Raw genomic sequence first — 7,500 nt, 5'->3', positions numbered from 1 at the left:
AAAATGAAATTTTTTCCCTAAAATTTTTTAATGAATCCCGAAAAATTCTATATATTTTACCTTTATATAGTATTTAGGACTATTTAAAAGGATAAAATTTTTTTCGAAAATCTACATATGTATCACATGTATTATACCGGTACCCTGTCGCAATATAACATGTACGATTTGTATATAAAATAAAATGAAATTTTTTCCCTAAAATTTTTTAATGAATCCCGAAAAATTCTATATATTTCACCTTTATATAGTATTTAGGACTATTTAAAAGGATAAAATTTTTTCGAAAATCTACATATGTATCACATGTATTATACCGGTACCCTGTCGCAATATAACATGTACGATTTGTATATAAAATAAAATGAAATTTTTTTCCTAAAATTTTTTAATGAATCCCGAAAAATTCTATATATTTTACCTTTATATAGTATTTAGGACCATTTAAAAGGATAAAAATTTTTTCGAAAATCTACATATGTATCACATGTATTATACCGGTACCCTGTCGCAATATAACATGTACGATTTGTATATAAAAAAAAAATATACATTTTTTTCTAAAAATTTGCATTAATTCCAAAAATTTTTTAATAATTTATTATAATTATTAATGTTTATTGAATAATTTATTATAATGCATAAATTTCATTTAATAAAATATGATAAAAGCAAAAAAAAATTTTTTTGGTCCCAAAATAAAAATTTTTAGCTGAAAAAAATTTTTTTTTTAAAATTTTTTTCTTTAAATTTTGATTATTCTGTAAAGTTTATGATGTTTAAAGCCATTTTAAACATTATCATATTTTGAGTTTGAAGCACCGGGTGTAATGTCTTTAATATATATGATGGATAGTGCGTGTAAGTTAATGAGATGAATGTATATCTATGTATAACAGTGTATTAGTGGTATTACGTTCAGCAGTCTCACACATATGATATAGTATGGTATAGTATAAGTTGTTTATTTTTCATACTGTCCGTGTATCATTCAACAAAGGTGGTGTAGAGTTGTATATGGCTTGGTATGACGTCGTTGCAATTCTATGGACACTATGATATTACGGATGCACAGATAGAGGAATAACACTTATCGTATATGTATCATTTATGTATGTTGACTGTGTAATGAATACTAAATATAATAAAATAATACACTTTTTAATAGAATAACATTTGTTTCATGTTTTAGTATGATATTAAATGGTATAGAATAGGTTGTTTATTTTTCATACTGTCCGTGTATCATTCAACAAAGGTGGTGTAGAGTTGTATATGGCTTGGTATGACGTCGTTGCAATTCTATGGACACTATGATATTACGGAATAACAGAAAGAGGAATAAAACTTATTGTATATGTATCATTTATAACGTACTTTTATGTTGACAAGAATGAATGTATATCTATATGAAATAGTGTATTTTGTGGTATTATGTTCAACAGTCTTACATATATGATATAGTATGATATAGTATAATTTGTTTATTTTTCATACTCTAAGTGTATCATTCAACAAAGGTGGTGTAGAGTTGTATATGGCTTGGTATGACGTCGTTGCAATTCTATGGACACCATGATATCACGAAAAAACAGAAAGAAAAATAACAATTATCGTATATGTATCATCTATATTATTATTGTATTTTGACTATGTAATGAATGCCAAATTTAAAAATATACACTTTCTTAATAGAATAACATTTATTTTAGTATAATATAAAATGATATTGAATATGTTGTTTAATTTTCATACTGTTCGTGTATCATTCAACAAAGGTGGTGTAGGTATGTATATGGCTTGGTATGACGCTTTTGCATGTCTATGGACACCATGATATTACGAAAAAACAGAAAGAAGAATAACACTTTTCAAATATGTATCATTTATATATTTTATTAACATGAACGCAAAATATACAAAATTATATATATATATACTCAAAATATTCTGGATGGTAATCAGTTTGGTTTATTTTGATATTTAATATTGTATTTTGGTTTTTTTGCTAGTAATGTTTCGAATATGTATATGCTGTTATTATTTTTTAGGTGTACATTGTATTAAATTGTTATCAATTATTTAATGTATGTATACAAAATAATAGCAAAAACATTTTCAATTATTATATAAAAATTTTTTTTTTTACACATGCATATTTATTAATATATGAAATTTTATCTCAGTTTTAATAAATATGTATTGAAATGAATAATAATACAATCTTATATATATTGATAATAGTCTGGATGGTAATCAGTTTGGATTATTTTGATATTAAATATTGTATTATTATTTTTGTAAAAAAATTAATGAGAATTTTGTAAAAAAACCTCTATATGTATATCTTTTTATATCAATATTTAAAAAAAAATTTTTTTTTATTAAATTATTGATTATAAATAGAATAACATATAAATTTTTTTGTCAAAGCAAGTTCATGGGTTATAAGTTTTAAACTTTACACTCCCATATGAGCACACAATATTTATATAAAAATTATTTTTATAAATAATATTACATTGACTCACCTCATACCAAGCGAGAATATTAAGTGTTATTATAACGTTTTTTATTTAAAATTAACTTTTTAAATAAAATTAAAAAATAAATGACGCTTTCAATCTAGCGACGAGTATGAGAAAATGTTTGAAATATTTTAAGACCCATTTGGTGATGGTCTGACAAAAATCATAATTATTTTTTTTTTTTTTTATTCAATAATATTTATTATGAATAACATGTTATATATTTCTTTTTGTAAAAGCAAAAAAATTATATAAATGACATAATAAAATATATATTTGAAAAAAAAAAAAATTAATAATAATATATATATATCTCATATGTTTTTTCTATTAATTTTAAAACAATAGAGATATAAAAAAAAAAAAATTTATATCAGTAATGGGTGAGACCATCTGATATTTAAAATGAAATTGTAATAATATTATTATATATTAATAATTATTGTATGAAAATTTTTTTTCTTATAATAAGAAAACAAAAATATCATGTATATTATTATATATTTAATATTATAAATACAAATAGTTCCCTGGTTGATCCTGCCAGTAGTCATATGCTTGTCTCAAAGATTAAGCCATGCATGTCTCAGTACAAGCCAAATTAAGGTGAAACCGCGAAAGGCTCATTATATCAGTTATGGTTCCTTAGATCGTACCCACATTTACTTGGATAACTGTGGTAATTCTAGAGCTAATACATGCAAACAGAGTTCCGACCAGAGATGGAAGGAATGCTTTTATTAGATCAAAACCAATCGGTGTAAATTTTAATTTGCATCGTTTAATTTGGTGACTCTGAATAACTTTAAGCTGATCGCACGGTCTCGTACCGGCGACGCATCTTTCAAATGTCTGCCTTATCAACTGTCGATGGTAGGTTCTGCGCCTACCATGGTTGTAACGGGTAACGGGGAATCAGGGTTCGATTCCGGAGAGGGAGCCTGAGAAACGGCTACCACATCCAAGGAAGGCAGCAGGCGCGCAAATTACCCACTCCCGGCACGGGGAGGTAGTGACGAAAAATAACGATACGGGACTCATCCGAGGCCCCGTAATCGGAATGAGTACACTTTAAATCCTTTAACGAGGATCCATTGGAGGGCAAGTCTGGTGCCAGCAGCCGCGGTAATTCCAGCTCCAATAGCGTATATTAAAGTTGTTGCGGTTAAAAAGCTCGTAGTCGAATCTGTGTCCTACACTGTTGGTTCAATGCTCGCATTGTTTAACTAGCATGTTATGTGGGACGTCCTACCGGTGGGTGGTACAGATTATGTATAAAGTATATTTTAGTGTTATTATTTATTTAATGCATTATATATATTTTTATTATGTAATTTGTCGTAAGTGTTTAACCGTTAAGAGCGGTGGCAGCCCCCAATTGCAATCCCGTCGCGGTGCTCTTAATTGAGTGTCGAGGTGGGCCGGTACGTTTACTTTGAACAAATTAGAGTGCTTAAGGCAGGCTCAAATTTTGCCTGAATATTGTGTGCATGGAATAATGGAATAGGACCTCGGTTCTATTTTGTTGGTTTTCGGAACTCCGAGGTAATGATTAATACGGACAGATGGGGGCATTCGTATTGCGACGTTAGAGGTGAAATTCTTGGATCGTCGCAAGACGGACAGAAGCGAAAGCATTTGCCAAAAATGTTTTGATTGATCAAGAACGAAAGTTAGAGGTTCGAAGGCGATCAGATACCGCCCTAGTTCTAACCATAAACGATGCCAGCTAGCGATCCGCCGAAGTTCCTCCGATGACTCGGCGGGCAGCTTCCGGGAAACCAAAGCTTTTGGGTTCCGGGGGAAGTATGGTTGCAAAGCTGAAACTTAAAGGAATTGACGGAAGGGCACCACCAGGAGTGGAGCCTGCGGCTTAATTTGACTCAACACGGGAAACCTCACCAGGCCCGGACACCGGAAGGATTGACAGATTGAGAGCTCTTTCTTGATTCGGTGGGTGGTGGTGCATGGCCGTTCTTAGTTGGTGGAGCGATTTGTCTGGTTAATTCCGATAACGAACGAGACTCTAGCCTGCTAAATAGACGTACTTTACCGGCATCTCAAGGCCCATCGGCTGTTTGTTTCCCATTTCATTCATTTTCATGTGTGTTATGTATTGTATTTATATATGCATGTATTTTTGAGATTTAACGATCAAGATTATATTTTGTATATATTGTGCTTTATGTTGCATATGTTATGGTGTATGGGTACGCAGTTTTTTGATGTGGTTTTTACTGCCGGCGTACAAATAATTCTTCTTAGAGGGACAGGCGGCATTCTAGCCGCACGAGATTGAGCAATAACAGGTCTGTGATGCCCTTAGATGTTCTGGGCCGCACGCGCGCTACACTGAAGGAATCAGCGTGTCCTCCCAGGCCGAAAGGTCCGGGTAACCCGCTGAACCTCCTTCGTGCTAGGGATTGGGGCTTGCAATTGTTCCCCATGAACGAGGAATTCCCAGTAAGCGCGAGTCATAAGCTCGCGTTGATTACGTCCCTGCCCTTTGTACACACCGCCCGTCGCTACTACCGATTGAATGATTTAGTGAGGTCTTCGGACTGGTACGCGGCAATATTTCTGATATTGCCGATGTTGCTGGGAAGATGACCAAACTTGATCATTTAGAGGAAGTAAAAGTCGTAACAAGGTTTCCGTAGGTGAACCTGCGGAAGGATCATTAACGATATATATAAAATATATTTATTTATATTTTTTGTATTGTTTTTAAATATTCCAAAAAATAAAAATATTATTGATAAGAAATATTTTTTTTAACAAAATTACATATTAATATGTTATTTTGTTAAAAATATATAATAGTAATTATGTGTTAAAAGAGATTTATTTTGGTTATGATATCATATTAAAGTAATACGCCAAACTTTTTTTATACACATAATATATCTATACATATAATATAGAGAATATTATATAAATATTAATAATATATTTGTTACATATAAAATATTTTTATATTCAATATTATTATTATTATTAAACAATAATTATTAATAAAATCTATAAATAATTTCTCTTATAAAAAAGTGAAATTAAAAATAGAATATATTGAAATTATTTGTTTATATGTATATAATCTCTATTAAGAAAAATAAAATAAGATTATAATTGATATAATCTATATTTTTATTTTTCTATGTTATATAATAAAAATAAAGAAAACACAAGATAAAATTTTTTTAAAGAATAAAATTTATTTCAAATTTAAATTTCTTTATGTTTTGTCTTGATATTTCTTTTTTTTTATTAAAAGTTATTATGTTAAAAAACAAACCCATTTGTTTTGTACCATATTAATATTATATATATTTTTATGTAGAAAATAATTTATAAAAAAAAAATAAATACATTTCTATAAAATATACCAAATATTAATTATTATATCTAGCTAGCACTAACAAAAATATCAAAAATGTTATGTATATATTTATTAATACCATAATATCTTTAATTTATATATATATATATTTAAAATAAAATATATAATTTATATTCTAGAAAAATTTTTTTATTTTAAAAGAATTTATAAAGATATATAAATTAATAATTTTATTTTTTATATTAAAAATAAAGATTATTATTATTAATAATACTTACATTTAAAATTTAAAAAGATTACCCTGGACGGTGGATCACTTGGCTCGTGGGTCGATGAAGAACGCAGCTAATTGCGCGTCAACTTGTGAACTGCAGGACACATGAACATTGACATTTCGAACGCACATTGCGGTCCTTGGATACTGTTCCCGGACCACATCTGGCTGAGGGTCGTATACATTATATTAATATAATAAAAGATTATTTTACATAAAATTTTTTTTATGAAAAAGAAATTTATCAATAATTAAAAAAGAAAATTTATTTTTTCATATTTAATTAAATTGATAAATAAAATTTTTATAAAAGAAATGTAAAATTATTTATATATGAATGTTTTACGCCAAATATAAGAAAAAAATAAATATAAAATGTTTTTAATAGCATTTAAAATTTATATATTTTTTATTATTTGTCGACATTTTTAAATTAATATATCAATATTATTTTTTATCATTTATATATAATATTATAAAACTTTATGTTAATAATAATATTAATAATAAATGATATTAATAATATATTTTTAAAATATTAAATAAAGAAGAATAAACAAAAATATTATATATTAATATTTTGTTATGGAATATTTTATTTGTAATAAAATTTTCAATATACTCGAAAAAAATTAATATATATAATTATTTATTTTTTATTTTCTTCTCTTTAGATAAATATAAAAATAATATTATATAATAATATTAAAAAAATTTGAGTATGAATAATTAAGAAAATTGTTTACTTATAAAATATAACAAAAACATAATATATAAAAAAAATTTTTATTTTAATACTTCTAAAAACTTTTACGACCTCAGAGTAGGTAAGATTACCCGCTGAATTTAAGCATATTATTAAGCGGAGGAAAAGAAACTAACTAGGATTCCCTTAGTAGCGGCGAGCGAACAGGGATAAGCCCAGCACTGAACCCCGTGGCTGATAAACAGACACTTGGGGAATGTAGTGTTTAGGAAGATTCAATATAAACCTATTGTTATATAATACATCCAAGTCCATCTTGAATGGGGCCATATACCCATAGAGGGTGCCAGGCCCGTAGTGATTATTATTGATGATAGGTGAATCTTTCCTTAGAGTCGGGTTGCTTGAGAGTGCAGCTCTAAGTGGGTGGTAAACTCCATCTAAGGCTAAATATTACCACGAGACCGATAGCGAACAAGTACCGTGAGGGAAAGTTGAAAAGAACTTTGAAGAGAGAGTTAAAGAGTACGTAAAACCGTTCAGGGGTAAACCTGAGAAACCCGAAAGGTCGAAAGATGAGATTCATTTACTTTTTATCGTTAATCAACCAATTTGTACTAGCATGTGACAAAAATTTTTATTAGGAATTTAT

At 28.2% G+C, this 7,500-nt stretch overlaps 3 non-coding genes across 3 annotated transcripts in view; all 3 read left to right on the top strand.

The window, feature by feature from the left end:
• The first annotated feature begins 3,055 nt into the window (after positions 1-3,055).
• On the top strand, positions 3,056-5,211 carry LOC123304157. Its single transcript, XR_006536204.1, has one exon. It is a non-coding gene; the product is annotated as a small subunit ribosomal RNA (ribosomal RNA).
• Positions 5,212-6,165: 954 nt separating this feature from the next.
• Positions 6,166-6,320, top strand: LOC123304156. The gene has a single exon (XR_006536203.1). It is a non-coding gene; the product is annotated as a 5.8S ribosomal RNA (ribosomal RNA).
• Positions 6,321-6,955: 635 nt separating this feature from the next.
• The window catches only part of LOC123304162, a 4,577-nt gene continuing 4,032 nt past the window's right edge, over positions 6,956-7,500 (top strand). The window contains exon 1 of the ribosomal RNA XR_006536209.1: positions 6,956-7,500. This exon is cut by the window's right edge and continues 4,032 nt beyond it. This is a non-coding gene — a ribosomal RNA (large subunit ribosomal RNA).

Source organism: Chrysoperla carnea (genome assembly GCF_905475395.1).
Source record: "Chrysoperla carnea chromosome X unlocalized genomic scaffold, inChrCarn1.1 SUPER_X_unloc_26, whole genome shotgun sequence".
NCBI classification, from domain to species: domain Eukaryota; kingdom Metazoa; phylum Arthropoda; class Insecta; order Neuroptera; family Chrysopidae; genus Chrysoperla; species Chrysoperla carnea.
The sequence above is the reverse complement of the archived record's forward strand: the minus strand, read 5'-3'. Positions and strand labels throughout refer to the sequence as shown.